The 20,441-nt window shown below is 33.1% G+C and overlaps 3 long non-coding RNA genes across 3 annotated transcripts; 1 reads left to right on the top strand and 2 right to left on the bottom strand.

Moving 5' to 3' along the window:
* Nucleotides 1-2,168: 2,168 nt before the first annotated feature.
* LOC142223097 (uncharacterized) lies at nucleotides 2,169-6,082 on the bottom strand. The gene is made up of 3 exons (XR_012718560.1): nucleotides 5,938-6,082; nucleotides 5,771-5,868; nucleotides 2,169-2,327 (listed from the first exon to the last, which is right to left on the bottom strand). It is a non-coding gene; the product is annotated as an uncharacterized LOC142223097 (long non-coding RNA).
* Nucleotides 4,568-5,078, top strand: LOC142223096 (uncharacterized). The gene is made up of 2 exons (XR_012718559.1): nucleotides 4,568-4,807; nucleotides 4,865-5,078. It is a non-coding gene; the product is annotated as an uncharacterized LOC142223096 (long non-coding RNA).
* A 2,235-nt stretch (nucleotides 6,083-8,317) lies between the features above and the next one.
* Nucleotides 8,318-12,250, bottom strand: LOC142225636 (uncharacterized). The gene is made up of 3 exons (XR_012719349.1): nucleotides 12,162-12,250; nucleotides 8,924-12,045; nucleotides 8,318-8,858 (listed from the first exon to the last, which is right to left on the bottom strand). It is a non-coding gene; the product is annotated as an uncharacterized LOC142225636 (long non-coding RNA).
* Nucleotides 12,251-20,441: the final 8,191 nt, after the last annotated feature.

Below are 20,441 nucleotides of genomic sequence, written 5' to 3'. Positions count from 1 at the left end.
AGATATTCCGGAATAAAAATCCTACATTTACTATTTTTATGTTAGCCTGACACCAATGCAGGACGGTTTTATGTCCAAGTCATTTAAGCTATAGTTTAAATGACTTTTTTTTAATGACTATGTATACATATTATTGCAATACTTATTCGAGCTTATTGAACAAGTTCTTTTCAGTAACTTAATAGTACTAATTTCCTTAATCTTCTTGTCCAATAGGCTCGAATAAGTATAGTAATAATATGTAATCCTACATTTATATACACGAATCTTTGTATTAGAAAATATTGAGAGGCACCAAGTTGAGGAAGCCATCACCTGTTTATGAACCTTAATGGAAGCGTTTATTCCTTCAAATTAAATCTATTTACGCATTTGTAATTAAATACCAATGCAAAAACATCTTTTGAACCATTCTAAATAAAATCATTACAATAACATCGTTAACGGTGAATCGCGTATTCCATTAGTTGAAGCTTTGACTACCATATATTTTGGATCTTCAAATTTCTAGAATAAAAAAAATATGTTTTTATTTCAATGGGATCCAAGAATATTATCAAATTTCAAACATGCGAAATATAATAATGCCAAAAAAACTAAAAAAAAACATAAATAGTATATGTATATATTACGCTATTGATATAAGATTGCTGGTTCAAGTTTTCATATAAGATTGTTGTTTTTTTTTTATTATTTGATGCTTTATTAGTTATTTTATTTATTATTTAATATATTATAATCACAAATTACAATAAACTTTTTTATACGGGCACTAGCAATTAGAGGCTATCGGCCTACTTCTAATTAAAAGGATATTGGAATTAAAATTAAATATGATACAATGACTTTATATTTTGAAGATATTAGATCCCATTATGTAAATTAGTAGTCTTTAGAAGGGAAAACATTGCAAGAATATTATCTACAGAAGGGGATTTTAAAGAGCCAAATGCATCAGTGGAGCCGAAAATTTTTAAGCGAATATTTTGCATGAAGACAACATATGTCTGACTGATAAAGTTGTGTTTGGAGATATTCCTGAGTAAGTTTAGTGTGGCCAAGACGGAGTCGTAGGAAGCATTTATTCTGGAGGAGGGAAGTCGTGGATGGGAGAACTACCGCTTTTTTTCTGGGTTGATAAGCTTGTATGGATGATCATAAAGATCTCATGATCTATTTGTTTTTACATAAAAATAATTTATTGCGATTTTTCCAATGAATCGTTTACAAAAAGGCGGAAAAACGTATGTAGGGATTTGACTAGGTACACTCTTAGCTATTAGGTCGGCATTTTCGTTTCCAGTTATGCCAACATGCCCAGGGATCCACATGATTTTTATTTTATTTTTGTAAGAAAGGATACTTTGTTGAACACATGTGATCAAATCGCTTTTATTCTGCACGCTTCAAAGACAGATAGACTGTCTGTGCAAATAATAGTTTTATTGTTACTGGATTTGGCACATTCCAATGCTGTATAGCTATTGCCTCTAATTCGAATGAATTGCATTTTTCAGGAAGAAGACCAACATCTTCTACTTTACCATGTTGGGAGACCACTGCAAGTTATATAGTTATGTTATCTTTTGAACCATCAGTGAATAGCAGATTCATACTAGTGTAATCCGGCCCGCTTCGCCGCGCCTTCCGTAGCGTATTTGTAGGAACATTTTGCGTTAACTTAGTCAACCATATCCTTCATGCGGAAAACAAATCCGAAAAGATTTGAATTCTTACAAACAAATCGGACAACTTGCTTTTTCGTTTATAGATAGAAATACGGCGCATATGCCTATGTAAAACGATCTGCCTTAACAAATGTCGGGGAGAAGCTGTTCCCTTTCCAACCATTTTTTAAATTATTTTCTGAATTCAAGTAGTTGGACAATCTTCTATACCCAGAAAATTTTGTTACTCATAATAGCAAAAATGTTTGCTAAAACAGCAGTTTTTGTTTGCTGAAAAAGGGATAGCAGTAGAATGTAGTTGTTTCAGCAAACATTCGTTAGTTGGAGCAGCAAACATTGTTTACAGCTAAAATAGCAAACAAATGCTGCTGAATTAGCAAACTGCGTTAGTTGAAATAGCTAACATTTTTACTGCAATTTTGTCCCATCAACAAAGTTTGCAGTTTTTTTACGATATGTTGAAATGAAACCCGCAAATCATTTAATACAATAACTTCTACATTTATTAAATGTGTAAAATAAATTTAATTCCATAGAGTTATTAGAAGTTCAGTTGGAGTGTTGTCCAGTATTTATTTTCGTTTGATTTTCTTCTTTGGCCATATACACGCGGATAAAACATAACAATGCTAAGACAATCTGTAATGAAAACAAGTAAAAAAGTAATTACACTAGTAATTACACTAGTTTACACTAAAATTTACATTTGATAAGTGGTTGATTTTTATGTATTTTCATTTCCGGAATTCGAAAATAGAGGTTAAAAGTGTTTTCATGAAGCAGTTTCTGTGATATCCTCATATTTTTAGTTTTTCGTACTTTATTCATTAGAGTATGATCTTCTCATTACTTTAGAGTATCATCTTTACGAGCATGAAGAGAAACCGGACGTTATTTCAACGGTTGGTACTTTTCAGAGATCAACAGATCCAGCGATATAACCGGACATTTCTAGCTCGAGATATGATTTTCGCGTCTAGTGTATATCTAAAATAGTGTTCCATATAAAAATTTTACCTCTATTTTCGAAATCAGGAGATGAAAAAACATAAAAATCAGATCTCATCAGATGTATATGAAAAAATTGTGTTTTTTTTGTAAACTATTTAAATTTATAGTTGTATTGAACGATGTTATCAAATTTGACCAATTAAATAGGTGGTTTTAGCGAAGAACCAAATTGATTCATACTAAAAACATACATTATTCTCTTAAGGCCGTATTGAGTTGGCACATAGACATTATAATACATATAGATGAGCCATGGGTGTCAAACTATGTTTGACAGTTCCGAAGATTAAGAATAAACGAGAAAAATAAGAGCACGCTTATATTTTCTTTCGTTTTCCTTTTTGTAGTTTGCCAATTTTACACAAAATTATAACTTTTATGGTGCACCAGAGGATTTATAAATTGAACAAAAAATTGTGACCAAAACCGCGAAAATACGAAATTTAATTTTAAGCAGCATTGCTCTTTACGAACAACACAAAAGCAAATACACGAAAATTAATGTTTGGGATTGACTCTTTACGAAAAATCAAAACGAAATGTCAGAAAATTAATTTTTGGAACTGACACATTTTTTCTAAAGAGAATAGTGGATCATCTATGTATTATAATGTCTATGAGTTGGCATTATTTCATTGACATTAGGGCTGTTTTCTTTTAGCACTGGATACCCTTAGCCGTGAAGGACTAAAAGAAAACAGAGTACTCGTTTATCCAGGACAGCTCCAAAAATATACAACACTGTCATCAGCTGTTTAAAAACAATCACAGAAAAGAAGTGAAATCTTGCATTTTTAATGTATGAAATGCACAAATTAGTAATAAATATTTACTGCTGCGATTATTTATGACATTGTATCAGTTTGAAATTCATTTTTGTCGATAAATTAGTCACAATAAATTGCTCTTGTGAATCGAAGAAGCGTCACTTTATTAAACTACAATCTGGCAACATCGGTGCGACTTGCACTGATGAGATGTTCTGGATAGAACACCAGTGCAACGATGTTCTGGATAGCGCATACAAATGTTGCATCCAGTGCTAAAAGAAAACAGCCCTATTATAATACCATAGACATTATAATACATAGATGATCCACTATTCTCTTTAAAAAAAATGTGTCAGTTCCAAAAATTAATTTTCTGACATTTCGATTTGATTTTTCGTAAAGGGTCAGTCCCAAACATTAATTTCGTGTATTTGCTTTTGTGTTGCTCGTAATAGAGTTGGGCGATCCCGGCTCACTAAAGTGATCGGTCTTTTCAGATTCGCTCCTAAAAAGGAACTAGTTCCATCATTTAGTTCCACAGTTCCTTTTGGATCCGGATAAGGAAAGAGCTTAAAGAATCACATATATAGACATTTTCTTTTAGCTAAGCAATGAAATAAAAAGCATGAACACTAAATTTAAGTAAAACATAAAAGTTCACAAGAATTTAATCAAATTTCTTGAACATTAATTTGTATAATAAAAATTTTGTATAATTAAAATTAGATAATGGTATAACTCTGTAGAAAAATTTTCAGAGATCAATACTAATACAAAGATCTACATTTATTTTAGAAATATCGTGTTTAAATTGTTTTCATAGAGAAAATCAAAAGTTACAATGTAAAAAATTATTTTGCCGACTTTAGAACAAAAGAGTTCGCCTTTCGTTTATGATATGTTTCTATTGCGTAAAATATTCTTCCGCATTGTATAGTTTTTGCTTATTTACACAATTTTTGTAAAGCATGTTGGTATTGATATTTAGGTTGGAACAGTTTCGATATCTTCATTAAGGATCTGGCAACTTCAATTTAAGTGAGAGCTGTTGTCATAAAGAGCGAAAGAAATGGAATGAGTACACAACGAAATGAATATAACCCTGCCAGCATTTCAAAGTTCCATTTCAACCTCATCGTTACCACAGACTCGTAAATGTCACTTCAACCATCATGAAAAGGTACATCAAAAAGTACATGCAAGTAATTTGCCATCCCTACTGTTAAAAAAGCCATTTTTTTGTGAAACGCCAAGCGCAACCAGCTTGTTATATTTTAATTAAATAAAAACGAAAATAAAGTTCTGAAAACATAGATTATACGCTTAAAATTGTGAAAGGTATATTGGTGAACAATTTGGTGATTTTCCAAATGGAATAAAGTGATTGTTTTTCAGATATTTTACAGACACGCTGCCTCCATGGAATAAAAACACTGGTTGATAGACGCAGCAACATGTAACTCGCTACTTGTAACTCAACATCATCATTAATGCCAAAAATTATGTTAAATGTAATGTGATAGTGGTATAAATGTTATATTTTTAAGAATTTGTAAATGTTTAATCAAATTAATAAATATCTAAACAAACGTGTTTTACTCGACCACAATGATTCTTTTACAACTATCTTAAAATGCACTTTTTCTGATTGTTTGGAGGGTCCCTTATTGGCGTCGTTCTAAATTGATCTATAAAGGCACCTAATAATTGCACTCATGCGAAACATTTTTGTAGTAACTTGGCGTGTTACAACTTCTCAATAGTGACGGCGCTTTTCCGACGAGTTTTTGATGTCGTATATGATTGTTTTCGACGTAGTGGGGATTCTCAAAAGAGTCCCCAAATTCAAAAAATGTTGGCAGGGAAGGAACTGATGACTGAAAGAGTAAAGGTGTCGGATCCAGTTCATTTAGTTCCAGCCACGGAATAGTTCCAAAGAGCTAGTTCGCTCCGGAACTACCCAACTCTAGTTCGTAAAGAGCAATGCTGCTCAAAATTAAATTTCGTATTTTCGCGGTTTTGGTCACAATTTTTTGTTGAAATGTGAACTTTTAGTATATTAATTTATTTATAAATCCTCTGGTACATCATAAACTTTATAATTTTGTGTAAAATTGGCAAACTACAAAAAGGAAAACGAAAGAAAATTTAAGCGTGTTCTTATTTTTCTCGTTTATTCTTAATCTTCGGAACTGTCAAACATAGTTTGACACCCATGGCTCATCTATATGTATTATAATGTCTATGCATAATTTCGCTAAAATAGCAAGATTGTAATGTTATCCTGGTTTTAGTACTCACATTTAAGGTGCACTTTGCCAATTGTGGTACATTCGGCTACAGTTTAGTAAGGCGGTATCTAAAGCGGTTGCTCCCATATATCAATATTATTTTCCAATCTAACAATTATTAAAACAAATTATTATAAACAAATGGACTATAGAAGGAATGGCAAATACAATACTTACCAAATATAATCTCCGTAATAAAAGAAATTTTGGAAAATATATTCCAAAATAACACAAAATTACCAATTTTTCCATTTTCCCGGCTTTTCTCGTGTTAAATTCATTTAAAAGTGTTGCTTTGACGGCGTTGTCATTAGACATACATATCGACGTTGACATTTGTCACAACTGATGCGTCGACTATACCAACAATAGGTCTGTTCGCGTACTTTTCTAGCAACAATTATCCAGTAAAAACTATCAAGAGAGTAAAAGTGCATTTTACTATCTTTGCTTAAAATTTCGAATGCAATCGAGTAACTGTTTGCATATTCAAAATTAAAATTTCCTTCGAATACGAAAATACAAGCTCTTATAGGAAAATACTTTACGAAAATATAGATAGGTTTAGAAGATCTTCATCAAGTTGAGTTTTCCTGCGGCTGTTTTTGCACGGGAAATAAAATTAGGCTTTTGTAGAACAGCCATATATCGACTATAAGATAATTGACATGTTAGATTTGTGGTTCGGGACAAATATTTATGTTAGCCACATATTCATAGAAGTTAAGCGTATACAAATCCCAGGGTCCATTTAATTAAAAAATGTTATTGCATTATCAAAAAATTGAAATGGTTTTAATGTTTGAAGTTATGTAATTTGTACCATTTTAGTATTGTCCATTTGACCGGAGTGAATTTATAATTTTATTCGGATCAGCAGAAAATTTCAGCAAACTACGGAGTTTTCTGCAGTATATCTGCTGTTCCAAAATAACAGATTGTTTGCTATTTTTGCAAAAAAAAAAACTGCTAAATCAGCAGCATTTTGTTTGCTGAAAAATCAGCAGCATTTTGTTTGCAGAAAAGTCTGCTAAAACAGCAGAGAGTCTGCTGAAGAAGGGACAGCAGTCACTGTTTGCTCAAATAGCAAACATTTCCTGCTATTTTTGAAGCTCGATTACACTAAAACATGTTTTATTTTGGCTAAAACAAATAAAAATGTCAACTTAGGAGCTATCCTAACATAATTAACACAATATTTTATGAATATCTATAGTATTTGACCAAAAATCTGAATATTTATCGAATTGAGACATAACAGCAAACAAAAGTTTGCTGATCGTATTTAGGAGCTTGTAAGTATATTACAGTGCAAAAATATACCAAAAACTACTTTTGTTTCTTAAAAAGGGTTTGGGGAAAATTTTATAACCTAAAAATTTTATAAATTGTTGTTCATTGCGCCCTGAAGTACAAAAATATAACAGCAGACATCGACTGCTGTTTTTAGCAGACTTGTTTCTATGAGTGTATTACATACTGTTACGTTTTTATATTTAGGCGTTTTTTAATTACCCGACAATTAAAACACAGTTCTTTTAAATAACGACAATCTACAATTTATTTACTATGACTTCACACTTTACAATTCGTTCACACTGAAGTTATTCGTTTGACGCTTTAATTAAGACTGACTCGTTAGCAGCATGCGAGCGCTTTTTATATGACGGTGTGGCAATACGAGAATATTCTGGTAGCACTACAATATTCTGGCAACGGCAGAACATTCTTATGCGCTTTACAGACTATCAGTTATTCCGGACGACAGTGCTCGTGTCGAACATATCCCATATATTGTGCAAAGTATAAGTTAAGTCCGACGGCATAATCGATACTGCTGCATGTTTATGGGATCGATAACACATTTACCGATTATTTAGTCATCGCCGACAAGTCGTATCGATCCGACACACTGTAAGATTCTTTACAAACACCGACATTCCGTCCGGAATAACTGATAGTCTGTAAAGCGCATTAGACAATGCTAGAAGGATCTACGACTATTAAGTTGTTCATCTGGTGGCTGCCAAACACATACACACTCACATAGATATATGCTCGCATTACTACAACAACAACAATAATGACAATAGACAATGAGATGAAATGAGAATGCAGAATAACAAAGCAAAGGGGTTGCTATTCTATGAGAGAGAGTAAGAACTAACATTTCGGTAAGCAAACAAAAGAACATAAAAGAAATTCAGGAAAATACTAGAAAATGAATAGACCCATAAAACACAAACGTTTGAAAAATGCTAAATTTCAACAATTTTTCAAACATTTTTTCAAAGGATTAGTGTAATATTCAAGTTGAGAAATTGTTGAGAAAATCGCGTTCTCAACAAAAAACAGACATTACCCTCAACAGTGAAATTCAACACATTAGCAATAATATCTCAAGTGTTATCCTCAAATTGAAATGCATCGCTACTCAATAATTTGTCAAACAATTTTCGATGCGAGTCAAATTCAAAATTAACATCGTTGCAAATACTTTTCAACCTAAATTTGTATGAATGATATCCCCACTTCAAATTGAAAGTCAAAGCCAAAATTCTATGAATTTTGTATAATTTATTCATTTTTATCAAAATAAAATATATAATAATACACTACACTACATAATATACTACAATACCAATTGATAAATAATAATCTTATTAAACATATCAACAAATAAGAACAAAACAAAAAACAAACAAACAACAAAACTTTAAATATCTTAAACATTATTAGTAAACACTTTTGCATTGATAATTCGATTTCCTTCCTTTTGGTGTCATAAAACAGCATTAAAATTTATTAACATGCGGGCAATTTGAAATTAGGAACGTACTGGTGTTAGAATTGATTTCCAGTAGGAGAAATTCACAAAATATCCATTTTAAACTGATAATAGCATATGAATTAAACTGACGATGTGATGCACATTTCCATCCAGAAGTTGTTGATTTCAACAATTTGTTGTTTCTAACAATTTTAATTGGTTGCACTTGTAATGTTTCTGGAAACTTTTTCTTGTCGATAAGCCACTCATTTTTATTGATCAGCTTCTTATTGTTTGCAAGAATGTAGCATCCAAAGATTTTAGTTTTCTGCAAAGAGATTTAAATTTAGTGACTTCTCTAAAGTGTTGATTTAATTTTTCATATTGACGTACCAATTATCATAAACTATTTGAAACAGCTCCAGTTACCCTGCCAGCATTTCAAAGTTCCATTTCAACCTCATCGTTACCACAGACCCGTAAATGTCACTTCAACCATCATGAAAAGGTACATCAAAAAGTACATGCAAGTAATTTGCCATCCCTACTGTTAAAAAAGCCATTTTTTCGTGAAACGCCAAGCGCAACCAGCTTGTTATATTTTAATTAAATAAAAACGAAAATAAAGTTCTGAAAACATAGATTATACGCTTAAAATTGTGAAAGGTATATTGGTGAACAATTTGGTGATTTTCCAAATGGAATAAAGTGATTGTTTTTCAGATATTTTACAGACACGCTGCCTCCATGGAATAAAAACACTGGTTGATAGACGCAGCAACATGTAACTCGCTACTTGTAACTCAACATCATCATTAATGCCAAAAATTATGTTAAATGTAATGTGATAGTGGTATAAATGTTATATTTTTAAGAATTTTTAAATGTTTAATCAAATTAATAAATATCTAAACAAACGTGTTTTACTCGACCACAATGATTCTTTTACAACTATCTTAAAATGCACTTTTTCTGATTGTTTGGAGGGTCCCTTATTGGCGTCGTTCTAAATTGATCTATAAAGGCACCTAATAATTGCACTCATGCGAAACATTTTTGTAGTAACTTGGCGTGGTACAACTTCTCAATAGTGACGGCGCTTTTCCGACGAGTTTTTGATGTCGTATATGATTGTTTTCGACGTAGTGGGGATTCTCAAAAGAGTCCCCAAATTCAAAAAATGTTGGCAGGGTAATTGTCCACCATTTTTTCATTGGTCAGCTTTTTAATGTTTTCAAGAACGTAGAATCCATAATTTTAATTGTCTGCAAAGAGATGTACATTTAGTGATTTCCTTAAAGTTTTATTTCATTTTTTATTTTCACTTACCTATTTTTATAAACTATTTATTTGTGTAAAATTTTCCATTTTTTTATTTCTTGCAATTGACCACGAACTTCGTTGCACAAATAAGTATTGAAAACCACATGGTTTTTTCGTTGCATTTTAGGGTAGTGTTTTGTCAAAGTTTTCTCATATTATCTTCAATACCTTTTCAAAGATTTCGTCAACATTTTGGCAAATTGAAAGTAATTCGCAAACAATTTGAAGATGTATTGAAGATGAGCTATTTCAAGTCATGTTGAATTTATGTTGAAAATTATATTTACCCTCAAATTGAAAAGTTGTTGCATTTGAAAAACGCTCATCCTGTGTTTATTGGGGATGATTCCAACAAGTGATAGCGAAAATTTAAATAAACTTATATCTATAATTATCAAATTCGTAACAATACATTTCTATTTCATTTCTGTGAATTTTAAGTGTGGTTTGTCAAGTAAAGGTATCCTTCTCCTCAACATACTGGAAAATTAAGCATTATATTCAAAAACATACAATGAATCACTGTTTCCCGTCCAAGAAATCGGAAAGAGCTTTAATATTTGTTAAAATGTTTAAATTCTTATAAATATTACATTTATACCACTACACTCATAGAAAAAATCATGCACGGCTTGCTCATTTCAAAACGATTCGTTCATGAAAGTGAATCAAAACACATGTGGTGTCAAACGGAGAACAGGCGGTGTCAATCTGACAACGGTAAAATTACACCATGCGTTGTCGAAATAACAACCAGCGTTCACGATCTGAAAACGTTATGGTTACGAATTTATAAACAAAATTAAAAAAAGATTTTCGCTACCGTGACTCGAACTTGTGTTTTCTGCACCATACGCGTTAATAGTCGCCTTAGCACATTGCACCACCGAGGGAGTTGCCATAATAATGTCTAACGATTATTTTAAAACGTTTCGTGGCCAAATAAAAACGAATGCCGTTCATGAAATCGTGAACGCCCGTGGACGAAATTGAGAACATTTCGTTTTGATTTTTTTGTGAACGTTTCCGTTTCATTTTATCACCATCCGTTCACGACTATGGAGCGTATTTTTTGCTATTAGTGTATCACAACACATTTAACATATTTTTTCATTAATAATAGAATGATGTGGATTTACAAGTGGCAAGTTACATGTTGCAGCGTCTATCAGCCAGTGCTTTTATTCTCGATGGAGGCAGCGTGTCTGCAAAATTTCTGCACTTCATTATCGATTTTCATTTCAAAAGTCAATAAATAGACCTAAAATCCTGCGTCACTCAAAATTGTAATAAAATATAAACTTCTACAATGGTATATAAACAAACTAGATAAAACCTTTAAGACAATGGTGTAGTAAATAGAAATAATAATAAAAAATATTTATAAATTGTTGTTGCGTGTGAGGCTAAGTCCAGGACGAAAAAAAATTTTGCGTGGGGGGTACTTTAGGTAAGGCCTTGTCGCCTACGTGGCGGCCTCGATGCCACAATATTTCGCCAGTCCCCAATTTATGCTGGTGATGGGGGGACTGGAGAGAGCTTCGGACACCGCGGAGGGTTGGTCAAGTGCCCACAATGAGCCAACGTGTCCAATTATACTTTTGTTTTTTTTTGTGTTTTTTTTTTTTTGTAAGGGGAGGTTAGTATGATAGTTTTGTGTTTTGGTTTTGGGGGGATTAGTTTGGTTAGATATTAGTTTTTTTTGATTTCTTTATGTTGTATCGTTGGGATGGCCTTTTCGTTTGGTGGCATTCATCCTTGGCAGGGAAGCCTCCTTTGCGGTTGGGTTTTACCGCGACTTGCCCCGAACCCATGTTGAGTAGTCTGGGAAAATGACTGTGGCTGCTGGAGACTCCTGTGGCAGATAAACACTCTATGTCCGTCGAATGCCTCTATCACGGGGTTCTCCATCATGCGCTTTACAGACTATCAGTTATTCCGGACGACAGTGCTCGTGTCGAACATATCCCATATATTTTTCACATTATAAGTTAAGTCCGAAGGCATAATCGATACTGCTGCATGTTTATGGGATCGTTAACACATTTACCGATTATTTAGTCATCGCCGACAAGTCGTATCGATCCGACACACTGTAAGATTCCTTACAAACACCGACATTCCGTCCGGAATAACTGATAGTCTGTAAAGCGCATCAGTCATAGCCATTCCACCAGAGCAGTCCAAGGAACCTGAAAATAAAAAAAAGAAAAAATAGGTTAATAAATTTTAGGGCCAGTTTCTCAATGTCTTGTTATTATTTATCGTGTCGATAAAACAGCTGATCCCATACAAAAATTTTACTAACCGGAGGTCTATCCACCGGTTAAAATTAATCGGGGGATGAGAAACTGGCCATTAGAAATGTAGGAAGAAATAAAAAGTAGCATGTCGACGCTACAACGAGGAGAAGCTTTTTGACGTTTTCCCATTGACAGGGGGTGGATGTGTTCATAACGTAGTGTTGCCAACCTCGCAAGGCAACCCCGTAGTAAAGTGTAGTAGTGATTAGTGCATGCCGGGTAATGCAGGTTTCATTCATGAAATTATCGTTAAGAGGAAAACGAGAAATTTAAGAGTTTTGAAAGAGAAGTGCCACTAGTGAAATATATTAAGAAGGAATTGAAGCGATAAATTAAATGGCTATAATGATGGCGATCGCTGGAAGTATTGAGGTATCGCGGCGTCGCTATAAAAGGGTGGAAAGCGTTTTGGCGAGCTGATAGTTTGCCATTTTTTGTTGTGCTGAGCATAGGCATATATCTGTATTCAAAAGTAGTGCAGTATACATATAAAGTGAAGTTGGGAAAAGTGTTTTTTATGCATAAAGGTTCGTTTTTGTGCTGCTAATTGATGTAAATTTTAAAAAGTGAATATTGAAAAATTGTTTTTTTTGAATAATTTTTTTTTGTCAGAGGGCGAACCAAGTGAATGTTAGGAGGTGTCTAGCAGACAGGATACTTACTTATAATTCCCAATCTAATAAAATCAACGTAAGTTTAATCGAATAACTTGGATATGTTGGAAATTGGATTTTGAACATGACTTCTATCCATATAGGTACAAACTGCCTCCTGGGTATCAGGAGGCTCGCTTTTTTTTCTGGCAGGCAAACATTTCAACCAGTCGTTATAAGGAAAGTGGCAAAAAGGGAATCCCATTGAATGTCCTTAGGGCACAGCAAGAGCCAGACAAGTTTGTACGAAGATTAAGGTAGGACAAACCATTATTTTTAACTCAGCGATAAACTATCGATAAAGTAGTGCGGGTCAGTCCTCATAGAATCAGCACGAATAATAGAACGATAGATTGAAAGTCTGCGTTACGTGGCGATAGATACAGGGGTGGCCGTCAAGTAAGTGCTCCCCTAGTGACCGTTAAAAATTGTTGACCACCGTTCTGGGAACACTTCAAGAAACATAAATATACATATATATATTCACCACTCTGAGTGAGAGTGTGTGGGAAACCAAGTCTTTGTGCAGACAATAACCCGGTTAAATCGGTTTTATCATATGGGCTAATTATTCATGCCCAAAGTAAAAGATCTAAATGAAAAACCAACATACAATCAAAAACTAGTTCTTAAGTTATTGTATATGTATTTTTTATCAACGTATTGTAGTTATTTTTATATACTCTTTTAGTGAAATTGATTTAAATATTTTTTTTGTGTTTGGCCAATAGGCTAGTTTTTGTATCCTTTTTACGTTTTTTTTTTATTCGTCGTAGGGACTACAATAGTTTTCTTTTTGTTTGTAGTGGTTTGTAAATGTGGATTTAAAGTGGAAAAGATCCAAAAATCTAATATAAGAGAGCTCCCTTATTTAGATTAGTATTTTTAGACTATGGTCAGCCAGAAATTGGGCATTGAAAACTTTTGTAGGTTCTAGGCGTTTTTGAGTTTAAATGTTTGATATTGTGCATTTCACATATTAATGATTCTCACCTAGTGTTTTTTTTTACATATATATAATACTCCATTTCAATAATCTTGATTTTTTTTCTACTTTTTTTTTTATTAATTTATTTTCGGTAAAAATAATTTATTTTAAATACTGTAACTTATATGTGTTCAAATTTATTAAATTAGAGATTAGGGTTACATATATTGTTCTAAATAAAATTTTTATAATGTGATTTGAAATTGTAACGAAGATTATGATGTGGTAAATTATTCTGAAAGGGGTAGGTGAGCGCGGGATGTAAGTTGTGATGTGAGCGGACTTGTGGGACCATTCGGTAAGATTTTGTGGAGTTCGAGTGGTCATGGTAGGGCGGGCGGCTGGGATATAACATCTTGTCCCCTGTTTGGAAGAATGTGTGTATTAGAGTGAGTAAATTTGTTGTTTTTATACATGTATATTTATTGATACGGACCTGGACAAGGGCAACGGGATGGACCTCCTCTGGGAAGCGATTGTGCTGGCTGGTGTGTGAGTTGCTCCTTTGTTGCATTAGGGTAACCGTAACATTGTAAGTATACTAAATGTTAAATATATATTAAGATATAGTAGATATCTCCTACTAAGCGTTGAAAAATGGCTCCCCAGCCAAAGGACTTGCAAATGTGTATTTAGAGTTATGGAACACCCGATGATAATGCGATAACAATGATTATATTCGTGGTAAAGAAAACTCCAAGAACCTAGCTCTAAAAACATTAATAGGAAAATTGAAACTGCGAAGGTTTAAAGGTAGTCTATTCCATATAAGAGCAACGCGGACAATGAAGGAACGTTCACATATAGAATGCGATATACGATGCAACATAATCTGTGGATTGCGAGTCGATCTGAAGAAAAAACCTTATCAAGAAAAAGCAACCTAGATTCACATTGGATGGCCCTATAAAAGAAGATCAGGTTCCGCAATTGAACGTACAGTGGAAAAGGCATCCCAAGGAATTCAATAGCTTATTCCGAAACGTGGTCAAATCGACCCAAACTGAACACAAAACATACTACCATATTGAATAACCTTTCCAGACTATGCATATTCTCCCCAGTCGTACCGGAAATCTCTTCAATACAGTAGCAAATATTCGACATAAGTAAACCAAATGCAAGGTTTCTCCTGACAAACAAGGGTAAATACATGTTAGTGCTGTAGAGACTACGTAGGGAAATTAATACCTGTGAAAACAAGTAATCAATATGGGCCCCAAAATTAAGTTTTCCGTCTAGAAAAACACACAAACTTTCATCTCATCAACACCTGTAACTGGCGTACCTTTATAAGTAACAACAATTCTCCACGGCTGTTCACGTACTGGTCCAAAAAGCAAGTATTTGAATTTCGAGACATTGAAATCTAAGTTATTTGACTCCAACCAAGAACCAACCATATTCAAGGCACAGTCAACACCTGTTTGAAGCTGAGAAATACAACTATTATGGAAAAAGAGATGGATGTCATCAGCATACAGAAAAGGAATACAGTACTTTGGAATGCAGCTACAAAGGTCATTGAGATATAGAATTGCAAGTGTATCGTACGTAATGCCATCAAATTGGACAAATTGGGAGCGGCCTGATAAGTACGAAAAAATCAATTTACAGGCATCAGAACTAAATAAAAATTTGGTCCTCAATTTACCAATCAGCTTAAGGTAATCCTGTCCGAAAACCTTACTGAAAACTGCTAAGCATCTGACGGTCATCAACATATTCCTTTATCTGTCTCTTAATTAAATGTTCGGCAATCTTGGATAGAGCTGGGAGAATACTAATTGGTCTCATATCATTAATACAAGTCACATTCCTACTCTTCGGAATAGGGATAATCCGAGCTCTCTTCCAGGCGGTGGGGAAAACAGATGTCATAAACATAGTGTTAAATAGGTGAAATAGACACCGAGGAATATAAGGGAAAAATGTCTTAATAAATTTCATGGGAATAGCATCTACGCCAAGAGAGCCAGATTTAACACGGTCCATAGCCCTGACAATATCCTCCTCGAAAACACAATCAAAAAAAGCACGAATCAGAAAACAATTCACTTCTCAAATCCGGTCTGTCTGATACATTCGAGTTCGACAAAACGAAGAAATTATTGAGATCATACACATCAAAAGATGCGCCGTGCAAATCATCATCACTATATATACAACCTCCTTCACGGAGAACTCTCCACATCTGTGAGGTACCCATACCACTAAAAGGCTCCGTGTAGTACCGTCTACGCTCCTTCTCTTCGGATACATAATTTAAATAATTTATAATAAGCTAGTTGCGGTTGGTGTTTCACAAAATATAAAATGGCTCTTGTAACTATAGTGAGGGCAAAATACTTTCATGTACATTTTATACTTTTTCATACGCTTCTCCCATCACAGTTGGCGATTGTTGCAGTGTCACTTACGAGTCTGTGGTAGCGATGAGGATGAAATGGAACTTTGACATGCTGGCAGGGAAGCGGATGTCGCCCTATGCCCTTTTATTTTTCCTCGACGAAATATTAAACAATTAGGAACCTAATATAAATTTCATAACCTCACCCTGTTTTTCCGTAAAATTTCAGTCGGTGGACTTTATTTTTGTTTTCATAGTACCTTAAAAGGTCGGGCAGAGGGGAGGTTCCCCTTCCCGACCAAATATCTAAAAATAAAGTCGCCGTTCTTTGTCTAGACGCCTCCTTCAACCTTCCCTGAAAATTTGAAGCAAATCGGATAAATTTGTTCCAAGTTTCCAAATGTCGGGCAAGGGGAAGTCCCTCTCCCCGTCCACATATGAACACATCAGATACCACATATTAATTTCATAACCTCACTGCAAGTTCTCTGTAAATATCAGATATTTAGTTTTTTCACTGTACTTTAAAAAACGTCGGACAAAAGGGAAGCCTCACTCCGCGACCAAATATCGAAAAATAAAGTAGAGGATCTTTGTCTAGATGCCAACCCCAACCTTCAGTGAAAATTTCAAGCAAATCGGTCAACTTTGGTCCAATTTTCATAAAGTCGGACAAAGGGGAGCTCCCCCTCCGCGACCAGGTGTCAAAAAATGAGGTACCCTATTTTCACCACATGAGCGCCCCTTACGATCTCTGAAAGTTTCAAGTAAATTGGACCAGCTGTTTCCGAGCTTACCCGGAACATACAAACATACTGTAAGGGTAGTTCATGAAATAAAAGTTTTTAAGAAAATGTAACAAAACTTTTTATTTTATTCACTTTAATGTCAACTTTTTTTATTGTTTTAAATACATTCCTATTAATGAATACAAAAATACAGAAACTTAAAATTATTATTTGAAAATAATGTTTTAGCACATATTAATACAGGGGCTTAATTGTGATCCCTAGCGGAAAAGTCATATTTCATTTCTATCAGTATTTTGTGTGACCTCCACGTGCTTTCTTAACTGCTTTTATACTTTTTGGCATACTCTTTACGAGTTTATTTAGCAATTCTGGATAAATATTTACCCAGGCTTCAATAAAACAGTCCCAAAGTTCATCAAGGGTCTTAGGCGGATGCTTTTTAGCAAAAATCTTTCTTTTTAAAATGGACCAAATATGTTCGATTGGGTTTAAATCGGCCGATTGGGGAGGCCAATCTAAAAGCTTGATACAATTTTCTTCGAACCACTTCTTAGCCTTTTTCGCAGTATGCTTAGCATTGTTATCCTGCATAAAGGTGTCGTTTTGTCCAGTCTTCAAGAATGGTGATATAGTCCGCTGCACACATTTTACCTCCTATTCGGCGAAGTACTTCGTCCATTAATGAGCCACCTCCAAATTTTAATGTTTGGCAAATATTTCGCTCTTTAACTCCAACGCTTTTATCCGCCCATGTCCACTGCCGTCCATCAGAGCCAATTCGATTGATTTTTGTCTCATCTGACAAAGTTACCCGCTTCCAATCGTCTATTGTGTAGTTTTCGTATTTTTTGCTAGTCTAGGCGTTTTGTCGGTCAAACGCGTCTTTTTAGGCTTTGCTCTGGCTACTAATGCACTGGCTTTCAAGCTTCTACGAACAGTTTTGATACTTACGTTTAAGTTATGTTCCTCATTTAATATTTGCTTGACCTCAACAGCTGTATTTACTGCACAGGTAACGATCAACCGCGACCAACACAGAAAAAAATATCACCAAAATATTTCCAATTAAAAAGTTAATTGACGTTGAAAATTTTTTCAATTAATAAATTAATTGATACAATTAACTTTTTAATCATGATAGAAGCATTAAGTTAATTAAGTCAATGATTGAAAATTTTTAAATTTTTAATTAAAAAATTAATTGATACAATTAACTTTTTAATCAAATTCGGAAGACTCAGTTAAAAAAAGTGCTAATTTTTTTTTTTAATTTTTAATTAAAAATGTATTTCAAACAACCATTTGTTAATCCAAATAAAAACTCTAAGCCAATTCAGAAAGTAATTAAAAATAGTTACCTTTTTTAATTAATAAGTTAATTGAGTTTTGCAATCAACATCAATGAAATTTTTAATTGAATCAATTAAAAAATTAATTGAAATTAATTTGAAAATCAATTAATTTTTTAATCAAGCATTTTTTCTATGCCCAATTAAAACTATGATTGATACTATAATTTTCGTGATTGAAGACATTTCAATTAAAAAATTAATTGGATCAATTAATTTGGTGATTGAATCAGAAAATTTTTTTTTGGTGTGAATAATTTCTAAATTATTGATTTTTTTTATTGTATTTATAAATTCAACTGATATGTTTTATTTTTTAGCGATCTCTCGATATGGGGCTCCTTCTTCTAAATCTTTTACGACATTCTGTTCCTTTGGCTTTTCCCACCGCAAAAATAAGCTAATAGATAAGAAATCCAAAATATTGATGAAAAATCTGTAAGAAGATATCGTCTAATAATTATAACAACAATTTAAGTTCATTGAAATTGTTACACAACATTAACACAGGGTCAATATTGTTCACATATGTATGTGGATTTACCGTTACATAAATATAAAACTAAAACAATAAACACGGGATGAGCGTTTTTCAAATGCAACACCTTTTCAGTTTGAGGATAAATATCATTTACAACATAAATTCAACTTGACTTGAAACGGGTCATCTTCAATACATTTTCAAATTGTTTGCAAATTACTTCCAATGTTGACGAAAACTTTGAAAATGTGTTGAAGATAATTGGAGAAAACTTTAACAAAACGCTACCCTGAAATGCAACGAAAAAACCACATTGTTTTCAATACTACTTTGTGCAACGAAGTTCGTGAATGAAATAAAAAAATGTAGAAATTTTTTGATAATCAACTGAAATTATTCAAAATATTTTATAATAATTGGTAAGTAAAAATAAAACGCGAATTGAAAACTTTAAGGAAGTCACTAAACTCAAATCTCTTTGCAGACAACAAAATCTTTGGATGCTGCATTCTTGGAAACATTAAGAGGCTGACCGATGAAAAATGATAGTGGCTTATCGATAAGAGAAAGTTTGCATAAATCAAAGTGCAACCAATTAAACTTTATTTATGCTTACCCATATCAACAACTACTAGATGATAATTCGCATCACATCGATAGTTTAATTTACGTCCCATCATCGGTTTAATTTGTTATTGTGTGAATTCATATTGCTGGAAATTTATTCTAATTTTCTGACCAGCACGTTCCTTGCAAATTGCCGAATTTTAATGAGTTTCATAACAATTTTGTGACTCCAACTTTCTTGAGGAAATCGAATTTTTGTGGATTTTGTGGGTCAGTTGGAAGAAATACAAAAATATAATTAGTAATTCAAAATAAAAACAGAAATGAAAACGTAATGGAAATCACTAAACTCGATTGTGTGCAGAAAACTAAAATCATTGGATGCTATAATCTTGGAAGATGTTGGCCGATGAAAAAATGATGAAAGAAACTACATAGAAAAGTTTCGAGAAAACTTTCAAAGTGCAACCAATTAAAACAAAGTACAATAATTCCTATATCAAGAACTTCGGGATGATGAATATATTCTAACATGCAGGCCAGCAAGTTCCTCGATAGTAATTATTTAAAATTGCCAGCATATTAATTAATAAATAGTTATGTGACACCAAATCGAAATGGAATTATACATGTACAAATTTTTAGGATATTGAAAGTTGTAGTAGTTTTATTTATTAATACGTTTAATAAGATAATTATGTTTTGATTGGTATTATATCATTATTTTTATATATTATTAATGTTATTTTTAATATTATTATATTTTTTAACGAAAAAAATTCATAAATTATGCAAAATACCTAGAAATTTAGCGTTGACTTCAACGCGATTTTCTCAACAATTACTCAATTTGAATATTACCCTTATCCTTTGAAAAAAAATGAATGAAAAATTATTGAATTTTAGTATTTTTCAAACGTTTCTGTTTATTGGGAAGAAGAGTAAATTTCGAAACGAAAGATGCCATATTATCACTAACTAGTCCCTTGACCATAGACAAAGTATTAGAGTTGCAAAGACTCTATAACTTTGCGAACAATTTTGTCCCTTACTGTACTTTGAATTTTATATATACATAGAGTAGTACATTTAGAGTAGTACATTGTAATTCGTTAAATTGGCCTTTTAAAGGCTTTGAATTGCCT

The sequence above is a fragment of the Haematobia irritans genome, chromosome 2 (assembly GCF_050003625.1).
Source record: "Haematobia irritans isolate KBUSLIRL chromosome 2, ASM5000362v1, whole genome shotgun sequence".
Taxonomy (NCBI): Eukaryota; Metazoa; Arthropoda; class Insecta; order Diptera; family Muscidae; genus Haematobia; species Haematobia irritans.
The sequence above is the reverse complement of the archived record's forward strand: the minus strand, read 5'-3'. Positions and strand labels throughout refer to the sequence as shown.